The sequence below is a fragment of the Bombina bombina genome, chromosome 3 (genome assembly GCF_027579735.1).
Source record: "Bombina bombina isolate aBomBom1 chromosome 3, aBomBom1.pri, whole genome shotgun sequence".
NCBI lineage: Eukaryota > Metazoa > Chordata > Amphibia > Anura > Bombinatoridae > Bombina > Bombina bombina.
The window spans coordinates 1,151,193,907-1,151,206,639 of NC_069501.1; the positions used below are offsets into that span (position 1 = coordinate 1,151,193,907).

At 39.4% G+C, this 12,733-nt stretch overlaps 1 protein-coding gene across 1 annotated transcript in view; it reads right to left on the bottom strand.

The window, feature by feature from the left end:
* DDX10 (DEAD-box helicase 10) overlaps positions 1–12,733 on the bottom strand; it is an 856,778-nt gene that overhangs the window by 669,020 nt on the left and 175,025 nt on the right. The window lies entirely within an intron of this gene.

A 12,733-nucleotide genomic window follows, 5' to 3' on the forward strand; every position in this document is an offset into this window, starting at 1 on the left:
TTAATTTGTTTTCCAATTAGTGTATAATTCAGAATATGCTTTTAGAATTTCACAGGGTTTTAGGCTCATTAATTTGAAAAACAAAAACACAAACCTAATGACTCTATAGTACTTTATAATTTTCACTTTTGATTACTACGACACTTTTGGAATCTTTATTTTGGGAATTCTCAAAACAGTATTTTAAATAAAAGCATGATTGACCATCATTAAAACTTTGTGAACAAATGTTTCACTGGTCTTTACTATTTACCTTTGATGCACTTCCACTATCCTCTCTGACTTTGAATTGTCTTGTCTACTTTGCTGTGCTTGATTACATGATAGATGAAAAATGATATGCTCAAATCTGTTAGAGCAGGTCATTTTAAGACTACTGAGCCTGCAGTACTGTGTGTTTAAAGGGACAGAATACACCAATTTTCATATAACTGTGTGTAATAGACACTACTATAAAGAAGAATATGTACAGATACTGATCTAAAAATACAGTAAAAAAAAATATGTAAGAACTTAGCTGATAAATTCATTTCTTTCATATTTGCAAGAGTCCATGAGCTAGTGACATATGGGATATACATTCCTACTAGGAGGGGGCAAAGTTTCCCAAACCTCAAAATGCCTATAAATACACCTCCCACCACACCAACAACTCAGTTTAACGAATAGCCAAATAGTGAGGTGATAACAGGAGTAAAAAAGCATACAAAATGAGGAACTGGAAATATAATTGTGCTTTTATATATAAAAAAAAAAAACATAACCACCAAAAAAGGGTGGGCCTCATGGACAATATGAAACAAATTAATTTATCAGGTAAGTTCTTACATACATTATGTTTTATTTCATGTAACTGGCAAGAGTCCATGAGCTAGTAACGTATGGGATAGAAATACCCAAGATGTGGAAGTCCACAGATGAGTCACTAGAGAGGGAGGGATAAAATAACAGCTATTTCCACTAATAAATTAAATCCACACAATAATTAAGTTTTTCCTGAAAAAGCAAATCAAAAGCAGTAGAATCAAACTGAGACAGCTGCCTGAAGACCTTTTCTACCAAAGGCTGCTTCAGAAGAAGCAAAATATATAAAAATGGTAAAAACAATAAAAGTTGCAAAGAAGACCAAATTACTGCTTTGCAAATTGATCAACCCAAGCTTCATTCTGAAAAAAGCCCAAGAAATGGAGACTGTACTTAGTAGAATGAGCTGTAAATCTGAGGCGGAGCCTTGCCCTGCCTCCAAATAAGCCTTGAGAAACAAAAGTTTTAACCAGGATGCCAAAGAAATGGCAGAGGCTTTCTAACCTTTTCTGGAACCAGAAAAATAACCAATAGACTAGATCGATATAGAATTATAAAGCTCTTACCACCAGCCAAAGGATGTAAAAGGACTCTCAAAGAATTCTTTAGGATTAGGACACAAAGAAGAAACAACAATTCCTCTAATGTTGTTCAAGTTCACAACCTTAGGAAGAGAAAAAATAAAGAAGTCCACAAAACAACTTATCTAGATGAAAAAAACAAATAAGGAGACACACAAGAGAGGGCTGATAAATGAGAAACTCTTCTAGCAGAAGAGATAACCAAGAGAAACAACATTTTCCAAGAAAGTAGATAATCCTCAAAGAAAGTATAAGATCAAAAGAAAGAGCCTACAAAATCCTTAAACCAGATAAAGACTCCAAAAAAGAAGAAATTAATAACTTAACAGGCTTGATACAAACCAGAGCATGAACAAAACAGTGAATATCAGGAAATAAACAGAAAGAACAGATTTGTCCCTTCAAAAAAATTGTAGACAAACTTAATCCAAACCATCCTGTAGAAACTGTAAAATCCTTGGAATTCTAAAAGAATGCCAAGAGAATTTATGAAAAGAACACCATAAAATATAGGTTTTCCAAACCCTATAATACATATTCCTTGAAACAGACTTATAAGCCTGCAACATAGTGGTCAGAGAAACCTCTATGACTAAACACTAATCAATTTCCATACCTACAAATTAGTAATTTGAGATCCCGATGGAAAAAACGGCCCTTGAAACAAGAGGGCTGGCCAAAGAAAAAGCGGCCAAGGATGGCAACTGGACAAGATCCACATACCAAACTTGTGAGGCCATGTTGATGCCATTAGAAACACATGAGACTGTTCCAATACGATCTTGGAGATCACCCACTGAAGAAAAAAAAACAGAGGAGGAAACATGTAGCCAGGTTGCAAAACCAAGACACTGCTAATGTATACACCATCTCCGCCTGAGGATCCCTGGACCTGAAAAAGTACCTTGGAAACTGAGAAAACACATCTATATAAAGATAGCAGTCTCCCGGACGTAAAGTCTGGCGGCTGAGTGTCTAAACCTGAGATATGAATCATAGGGATTAGACAGGAGATGAATTCCATCTAAGAATGTATTCAAGATACTTCTCAATTGCTAAGGAACTGCGAGTCCATATTGATGATTGACATATGCCACAGTTGTGACCCAATCTGTAAAACTTGTATTCAATAAGAATACAATCCAGGAAGGACGAACAAAAGGAGGCCCCCTGAAAAAAACGATGATAATCTAAATCACCAAATCAGAGAGAGTTGAGTGTTGGAATAAAGAATATCAACTGCGATATCTGAAAACAATCCCATTGATTCAGTATGCAAAGCTAAAGAGGTCTCAGATGAAAAACGAGCAAAAGGAACCACGGCTGATGCTGCAGTTATGAGACCTAAAACATCCCATGCACATAGCCACTGAAAGGAACGTTCTAGACTGTAAGTTTAGACAGACTAACGCCAATTACAATTGACTCTTGTCCAATAAATACAAAGTTATGAACACTGAATCCATCTAGAAACCCAAAAAAAGGTGACCCTTGTCTAAGGAATCACGAAACTCTTAGGTAGATTAAATCCTCTAACCAAGTCTTGAAGAAACAAAACTAATTGATTCATGAGAGATTCTAATAAAAGAAATGATTAAGCTAATACCAAGATACCATGCAAATAAGGAAACACCACAGTACCCTACTGTCTGAATACAGAAAGAAGGGCACCAAGAACATTTGAAAAGATTCATAAGGCTGTCGCTAGACCAAAGGAAAAGCAACACATTGGTAAAGCTTACCTAAAAGAGAGAATCTCAGAAACCAAAAGTAGTCTGAATGAAATAAAATATGAGGAAAAATGTCCTGTAAAATTGTGTGGACATGAAATGACCTTGCTGAACAAAAGGCATAATAGTCCTTATATAGTAGCCAACTTGAAAGTTGAGACTCTTACAAAACAATATAAAGTTTTCAGATCCAAGATTGGACTGAATAAACCCTTCTTCTTTGGGACAAAAAATAGAATTGAATAGAAACCCAAACCCTGTTCCTGCTAAAGAACTGGTATAATCACTCCTGAAAAAAAAAACACAGAGTGTACTAAAAAAGAATCTTCCCATAGAAGGTCTCATTCTAAAAAAATCTATTAAAAACCCTAAGAATAACATAGATTGAGTTTCCAAAGACAATTTAATCTGCTACCCACCAGAAGGACTGGTTTGAGAACCGCACCACCCTCAAGAGCAAATTAAAATCTTAAAATCCAGGTTTGAAAAGGATTAATAACATAGTTAATAGGAGGATTAGACTCCTAAAAGCCAACAATAACAACATTTCCTTAAAGGGCCACTGTAAGTAAATATTTTCTATGCCTGTTACTAACTAACTACCCCAAATACGCTTTTTATCAATAGCATTTCATTAACATATCTCTACCGTATATCAGAAATCGTGTCTGCAAATTTAATTGTTTTCCAAACCCACTCCGTGGGTATCCTTTGCTCTGTACCAATCCGTTTACAATACCTAGGTTTCAAAATGGCGCTTTAAACACAAAGTTATTGGTTTAAGTATTTTGAACATGCAGTGCTGAAAATAGTGGGCAGGATAACGTGACATCATCGGCGAATAAAAAATATAACTTTTAGAACGTTATGAAACTTCGTTTTGGAGAAAATATAGGTCAGTAGGTTTTAATTAATTTTTATTATCTTTAATATGTTAGTTGTTTATAACAGAAAGTAATCCTTTAACAAAGAACAAAAAATGTTCAAATGAAAAATAAGGAGAATTTTTAACAAACTGTCTGAGCCAAAGAAACCTTCATCAGTAGAATAAACTTAAGTATGCTGTCGGTCAGAACAAAATTAATTAAATCTTAATAATTTTGAAAAGACCTTGTAAGTTTACTTAAAGGCATAATAGCAGTCATAACCTTTAATATAAAAGCTATAACATATGATATTTGCAGATGAAATCAAGTACATGAACTAAGTAAAAACAGTAAATGTCATTGTACATATAGAAACATGATAATTAAATGCCACATAATTGAGCTGAAGAAAATAACAGCTTAAAGGGGCAGTAAACCTACAAAATAATGTAATATAATTCTGCACATAGTGCAGAATTATATTACATTATCCTAGCGCTAACTTTATACTTTAAAGCAGGGGTGTCAAACTCAAATTCATCGGGGGCCACATCAGCAGTTTGGTCACCCTCAAAGGGCCTCAAAGGGCCGGTTGTATAGGACTATGTGTCCACTCTTTATTATCATAATAAATTATTGTCACTGCATTCAATTATTACTGTTTAGCACTAAGGGTCAAAATATTATGAAGGGGGGATGGGGGCTATATATTATATGCTGGGTGACACATGGGGGCTATATATTATGTAGGGGGGACATAGAATGCCTATGTCAATGCTATTAGCAAATAATCTGCCACTCAGCTGTTATTTTATTTGTTATATCTGCTGGTAGAGATATTTTTCAGTAAAGCTTCTTAATTTTTTAATTACCCTGGCTATAGCAAATGATCTGCCACTGTTATATACAGTTTATTTGTTATGATCTATCTGTTGGTTCTGTAAGTACAGATATTTTGTAGTAAAGCTTCAGAAGGGTACTGCATCTCTGTACTTACAGAACCAACAGATAATAACAAATAAACTCAAATGTATATATTATAACAGTGGCAGATCATTTGCTAATATCAGCCAGGGTAATTAAAAAATTAAGAAGCTTAACTTTACTGAAAAATATCTCTACCAGCAGATATAACAAATAAACTGCATGTGGCAGATCATTTGCTAAAAAATATCAGCCAGGGTAATTAAAAAATTAAGAAGCTTTTACTATTTTTTAATTACCCCTCAGATTTGCGAATCTACCTGCTGCTTGGTTGACAATGTTACAGTTACTTTATAATAATAAAATTTGTCATTTTATTACCAGCATTTTTTCCTAGCATAACAGACTCTGCCTGACAAATAAAACTTACTTAAAAATAAGTCACAAAAATGGATATTTTTTTAAAATAATTCTGATTTCATGGTTTAGCAGCCAGAGTGCCTAAAACTTTTTATTGCAGCTGAGCCTGAGAGCACAGGTTCATATGCGCAGCAGGCAGCCAAACTCTCACCTCTCACAGTCTCGACTCACTCTCGTCTGGTCCAGATCGGCAGCGCCAAGTCAGAGGATTACGGGGCCCGGTGTGCGACACAGTGAGTGACAATCTCAGCTGCTCACTTGTCAGACAGTGTCCTCTAGCCTGCTGCCGCGTGTTCCTGTGAGAACTTCACACTCCTCAGTGCTCTAGAGTGGCAACGCGGGGTCACGTGAGATGCCCCTGGTGACATCACGCCTGCTTGCTTGTCGCTGATTCGCTGCTGCTGACCGCGGCGCGGGAATTACAAATTCAAAGGAGGGGAGGACAAAAAATGTTTATTTTTTATATTACTGAATCGCGGTATCAGGGGTGAAGGCTGGCGGCCGCGGCGGCTACACGGGCCACATGACAAGGTCTGGTGGGCCAGATTCGGCCCGCGGGCCTTGTGTTTGACACCCGTGCTTTAAAGTATTGCAGGCATATTTTATTTAAAAAAAAACATAATTTATGTAAGAACTTACCTGATAAATTCATTTCTTTCATATTAGCAAGAGTCCATGAGCTAGTGACGTATGGGATATACATTCCTACCAGGAGGGGCAAAGTTTCCCAAACCTCAAAATGCCTACAAATACACCCCTCACCACACCCACAAATCAGTTTAACGAATAGCCAAGAAGTGGGGTGATAAGAAAAAAGTGCGAAAGCATATAAAATAAGGAATTGGAATAAATGTGCTTTATACAAAAAAAAAAAAAAAAAAATCATAACCACCACAAAAACAGAATTTATGCTTACCTGATAAATTACTTTCTCCAACGGTGTGTCCGGTCCACGGCGTCATCCTTACTTGTGGGATATTCTCTTCCCCAACAGGAAATGGCAAAGAGCCCAGCAAAGCTGGTCACATGATCCCTCCTAGGCTCCGCCTACCCCAGTCATTCGACCGACGTAAAGGAGGAATATGCATAGCAGAAATCATATGATACCGTGGTGACTGTAGTTAGAGAAAATAATTCATCAGACCTGATTAAAAAAACCAGGGCGGGCCGTGGACCGGACACACCGTTGGAGAAAGTAATTTATCAGGTAAGCATAAATTCTGTTTTCTCCAACATAGGTGTGTCCGGTCCACGGCGTCATCCTTACTTGTGGGAACCAATACCAAAGCTTTAGGACACGGATGATGGGAGGGAGCAAATCAGGTCACCTAGATGGAAGGCACCACGGCTTGCAAAACCTTTCTCCCAAAAATAGCCTCAGAAGAAGCAAAAGTATCAAATTTGTAAAATTTGGTAAAAGTGTGCAGTGAAGACCAAGTCGCTGCCTTACATATCTGATCAACAGAAGCCTCGTTCTTGAAGGCCCATGTGGAAGCCACAGCCCTAGTGGAGTGAGCTGTGATTCTTTCAGGAGGCTGCCGTCCGGCAGTCTCATAAGCCAATCGGATGATGCTTTTAAGCCAAAAAGAGAGAGAGGTAGAAGTTGCTTTTTGACCTCTCCTTTTACCAGAATAAACAACAAACAAAGAAGATGTTTGTCTGAAATCCTTTGTAGCCTCTAAATAGAATTTTAGAGCACAAACTACATCCAAATTGTGTAACAAACGTTCCTTCTTTGAAACTGGATTCGGACACAAAGAAGGCACAACTATCTCCTGGTTAATGTTTTTGTTAGAAACAACTTTCGGAAGAAAACCAGGTTTAGTACGCAAAACCACCTTATCTGCATGGAACACCAGATAAGGAGGAGAACACTGCAGAGCAGATAACTCTGAAACTCTTCTAGCAGAAGAAATTGCAACCAAAAACAAAACTTTCCAAGATAGTAACTTAATATCTACGGAATGTAAGGGTTCAAACGGAACCCCTTGAAGAACTGAAAGAACTAAATTGAGACTCCAAGGAGGAGTCAAAGGTTTGTAAACAGGCTTGATTCTAACCAGAGCCTGAACAAAAGCTTGAACATCTGGCACAGCCGCCAGTTTTTTGTGAAGTAAAACAGATAAAGCAGAAATCTGTCCCTTCAAAGAACTTGCAGATAATCCTTTCTCCAAACCCTCCTGTAGAAAGGATAGAATCTTAGGAATTTTTATCTTGTTCCATGGGAATCCTTTAGATTCACACCAACAAATATATTTTTTCCATATTTTATGGTAAATTTTCCTAGTTACAGGCTTTCTAGCCTGAACAAGAGTATCAATGACAGAATCTGAAAACCCACGCTTTGATAAAATCAAGCGTTCAATCTCCAAGCAGTCAGTTGGAGTGAAGCCAGATTCGGATGTTCGAATGGACCTTGAGCAAGAAGGTCCTGTCTCAAAGGTAGCTTCCATGGTGGAGCCGATGACATATTCACCAGGTCTGCATACCAAGTTCTGCGTGGCCACGCAGGAGCTATCAAGATCACCGAAGCCCTCTCCTGATTGATCCTGGCTACCAGCCTGGGAATGAGAGGGAACGGTGGGAATACATAAGCTAGGTTGAAGGTCCAAGGCGCTATCAGTGCATCTACTAGAGTCGCCCTGGGATCCCTGGATCTGGACCCGTAGCAAGGAACCTTGAAGTTCTGACGAGACGCCATCAGGTCCATGTCTGGAATGCCCCATAATTGAGTTATTTGGGCAAAGATTTCCGGATGGAGTTCCCACTCCCCCGGATGGAAAGTCTGACGACTCAGAAAATCCGCTTCCCAATTTTCCACTCCTGGGATGTGGATTGCAGACAAGTGGCAGGAGTGATTCTCCGCCCATTTAATTATTTTGGTCACTTCCTCCATCGCCAGGGAACTCCTTGTTCCCCCCTGATGGTTGATATATGCAACAGTCGTCATGTTGTCTGATTGAAACCTTATGAATTTGGCCTTTGCTAGTTGAGGCCAAGCTTTGAGAGCATTGAATATCGCTCGCAGTTCCAGAATGTTTATCAGGAGAAGAGATTCTTCCCGAGACCATAGACCCTGAGCTATCAGGGGTTCCCAGACCGCGCCCCAGCCCACCAGACTGGCGTCGGTCGTGACAATGACCCACTCTGGTCTGCGGAAGCTCATTCCCTGTGACAGGTTGTCCAGGTTCAGCCACCAACGGAGTGAATCTCTGGTTCTTTGATCTACTTGGATCGTCGGAGACAAGTCTGTATAATCCCCATTCCACTGTCTGAGCATGCACAGTTGTAATGGTCTTAGATGAATTCGTGCAAAAGGAACTATGTCCATTGCCGCAACCATCAAACCTATTACTTCCATGCACTGCGCTATGGAAGGAAGAAGAACAGAATGAAGTACTTGACAAGAGCTTAGAAGTTTTGATTTTCTGGCCTCTGTCAGAAAAATCTTCATTTCTAAGGAGTCTATTATTGTTCCCAAGAAGGGAACTCTTGTTGACGGGGACAGAGAACTTTTTTCTATGTTCACTTTCCACCCGTGAGATCTGAGAAAGGCTAGGACAATGTCCGTATGAGCCTTTGCTTTTGACAGAGACGACGCTTGAATCAGTATGTCGTCCAAGTAAGGTACTACTGCAATGCCCCTTGGTCTTAGCACCGCTAGAAGGGACCATAGTACCTTTGTGAAAATCCTTGGAGCAGTGGCTAATCCGAATGGAAGTGCCACAAACTGGTAATGCTTGTCCAGAAAGGCGAACCTTAGGAACCGATGATGTTCCTTGTGGATAGGAATATGTAGATACGCATCCTTTAAATCCACCGTGGTCATGAATTGACCTTCCTGGATGGTAGGAAGAATTGTTCGAATGGTTTCCATCTTGAACGATGGAACCCTGAGAAATTTGTTTAGAATCTTGAGATCTAAAATTGGTCTGAATGTTCCTTCTTTTTTGGGAACTATGAACAGATTGGAGTAAAACCCCATCCCTTGTTCTCCTAATGGAACAGGATGAATCACTCCCATTCTTAACAGGTCTTCTACACAATGTAAGAATGCCTGTCTTTTTATTTGGTTTGAAGACAATTGAGACCTGTGGAACCTCCCCCTTGGGGGTAGTTCCTTGAATTCCAGGAGATAACCTTGAGAAACTATTTCTAGCGCCCAAGGATCCTGAACATCTCTTGCCCAAGCCTGAGCAAAGAGAGAGAGTCTGCCCCCCACCAGATCCGATCCCGGATCGGGGGCCAACACTTCATGCTGTTTTAGTAGCAGTGGCAGGTTTCTTGGCCTGCTTACCCTTGTTCCAGCCTTGCATCGGTCTCCAGGCTGGTTTGGTTTGAGAACTATTACCCTCTTGCTTAGAGGGTGTAGAATTTGAGGCTGGTCCGTTTCTGCGAAAGGGACGAAAATTTGGCTTATTTTTAGCCTTAAAAGACCTATCCTGAGGAAGGGCGTGGCCCTTTCCCCCAGTGATGTCTGAAATAATCTCTTTCAAGTCAGGGCCAAAGAGCGTTTTACCTTTGAAAGGGATGTTAAAGGGACAGTCTACACCAGAATTTTTATTGTTTTAAAAGATAGATAATCCCTTTATTACCAATTTCCCAGTTTTGCATAACCAACACAGTTATATTAATATACTTTTAACCTCTGTGATTATCTTGTATCTAAGCCTCTGCAAACTGCCCCTTTTTTCAGTTCTTTTGACAGACTTGCAGTATAGCCAATCAGTGCATGCTCCCAGATAACTTCTCGTGCACGAGCACAGTGTTATCTATATGAAATACGTGAACTAACACCCTCTAGTGGTGAAAAACTGTTAAAATGCAATCTGAAAGAGGTGGGCTTCAAGGTCTAAGAAATTAGCATATGAACCTCCTAGGTTAAGCTTTCAACTAAGAATACCAAGAGAACAAAGTAAAATTGGTGATAAAAGTAAATTGGAAAAATTTTTAAAATTACATGCTCTATCTGAATCATGAAAGTTTATTTTGGCCTAGACTGTCCCTTTAAGCAATTTGTTCTTCGAGGACACATCCGCTGACCAAGACTTTTGCCAAAGCGCTCTGCGCGCCACAATAGCAAAACCTGAATTTTTCGCCGCTAATCTAGCTAATTGCAAAGTGGCGTCTAAGATAAAAGAGTAAGCCAATTTAAGTGCTTGAACTCTGTCCATAACCTCCTCATACGAAGAGTCTTTATTGAGCGACATTTCTAGTTCTTCGAACCAGAAACACGCTGCTGTAGTGACAGGAACAATGCATGAAATTGGTTGTAGAAGGTAACCTTGCTGAACAAACATCTTTTTAAGCAAACCCTCTAATTTTTTATCCATAGGATCTTTGAAAGCACAACTATCTTCGATAGGAATAGTAGTGCGTTTGTTTAGAGTAGAAACCGCCCCCTCGACCTTGGGGACTGTCTGCCATAAGTCCTTTCTGGGGTCGACCATAGGAAATAATTTTTTAAATATAGGGGGAGGAACAAAAGGTATGCCGGGCCTTTCCCATTCCTTATTTACAATGTCCGCCACCCGCTTGGGTATAGGAAAAGCATCGGGGGGCACCGGGACCTCTAGGAACTTGTCCATCTTACATAACTTCTCTGGAATGACCAAGTTGTCACAATCATCCAGAGTAGATAACACCTCCTTAAGCAGAGCGCGGAGATGTTCTAATTTAAATTTAAAAGTAATAACATCAGGTTCAGCTTGTTGAGAAATTTTTCCTGAATCTGAAATTTCTCCCTCAGACAAAACCTCCCTCCTGGCCCCTTCAGATTGGTGTGAGGGTATGTCAGAACCATTATCATCAGCGTCCTCATGCTCTTCAGTATCTAAAACAGAGCAATCGCGCTTCCTCTGATAAGTGGGCATTTTGGACAAAATGTTTTTAATAGAATTATCCATTACAGCCGTTAATTGTTGCATAGTAAGAAGGATTGGCGCACTAGATGTACTAGGGGCCTCTTGTGTGGGCAAGACTGGTGTAGACACAGAAGGGGATGATGCAGTACCATGCTTACTCCCCTCGCTTGAGGAATCATTTTGGGCAACATCATTATCAGTGGCATCATTGTCCCTACTTTGTTTGGACACTATGTCACATTCATCACATATATTTAAATGGGGAGGAACCTTGGTTTCCAAACATACAGAACATCGTCTATCTGATGGTTCAGACATGTTAACAGGCATAAACTTGATAACAAAGCACAAAAAACGTTTTAAAATAAAACCGTTACTGTCACTTTAAATTTTAAACTGAACACACTTTATTACTGAATATGTGAAAAAGTATGAAGGAATTGTTCAAAATTCACCAAACTTTCACCACAGTGTCTTAAAGCCTTAAAAGTATTGCACACCAAATTTGAAAGCTTTAACTCTTAAAATAACAGAACCGGAGCCGTTTTTACATTTAACCCCTATACAGTCCCTGGTATCTGCTTTGCTGAGACCCAACCAAGCCCAGAGGGGAATACGATACCAAATGACGCCTTCAATAAGCTTTTTCAGTGGTTCTTAGCTCCTCACACATGCATCTGCATGCCTTGCTTTCCAAAAACAACTGCGCATTAGTGGCGCGAAAATGAGGCTCTGCCTATGACTAGAAAAGGCCCCCAGTGAAAAAGGTGTCCAATACAGTGCCTGCCGTTTTTTTAATACATCCCCAAGATTAAAAGAACTATTTATAGTTATAATCCACTAAATATACTTATAAAGTAATCGTTTTAGCCCAGAAAAATGTCTACCAGTCTTTAAAGCCCTTGTGAAGCCCTTTATTCTTATACTAAACTAAAAAAATGGCTTACCGGTTCCCATAGGGAAAATGACAGCTTCCAGCATTACCAAGTCTTGTTAGAAATGTGTCATACCTCAAGCAGCAAAAGTCTGCCCACTGTTTCCCCCAACTGAAGTTAATTCATCTCAACAGTCCTGTGTGGAAACAGCCATCGATTTTAGTAACGGTTGCTAAAATCATTTTCCTCTTACAAACAGAAATCTTCATCTCTTTTCTGTTTCAGAGTAAATAGTACATACCAGCACTATTTTAAAATAACAAACTCTTGATTGAAGAATAAAAACTACATTTAAACACCAAAAAACTCTTAGCCATCTCCGTGGAGATGTTGCCTGTGCAACGGCAAAGAGAATGACTGGGGTAGGCGGAGCCTAGGAGGGATCATGTGACCAGCTTTGCTGGGCTCTTTGCCATTTCCTGTTGGGGAAGAGAATATCCCACAAGTAAGGATGACGCCGTGGACCGGACACACCTATGTTGGAGAAAAGGGTGGGCCTCATGGACTCTTGCTAATATGAAAGAAATGAATTTATCAGGTAAGTTCTTACATAAATTATGTTTTCTTTCATGTAATTAGCAAGAGTCCATGAGCTAGTGACGTATGGGA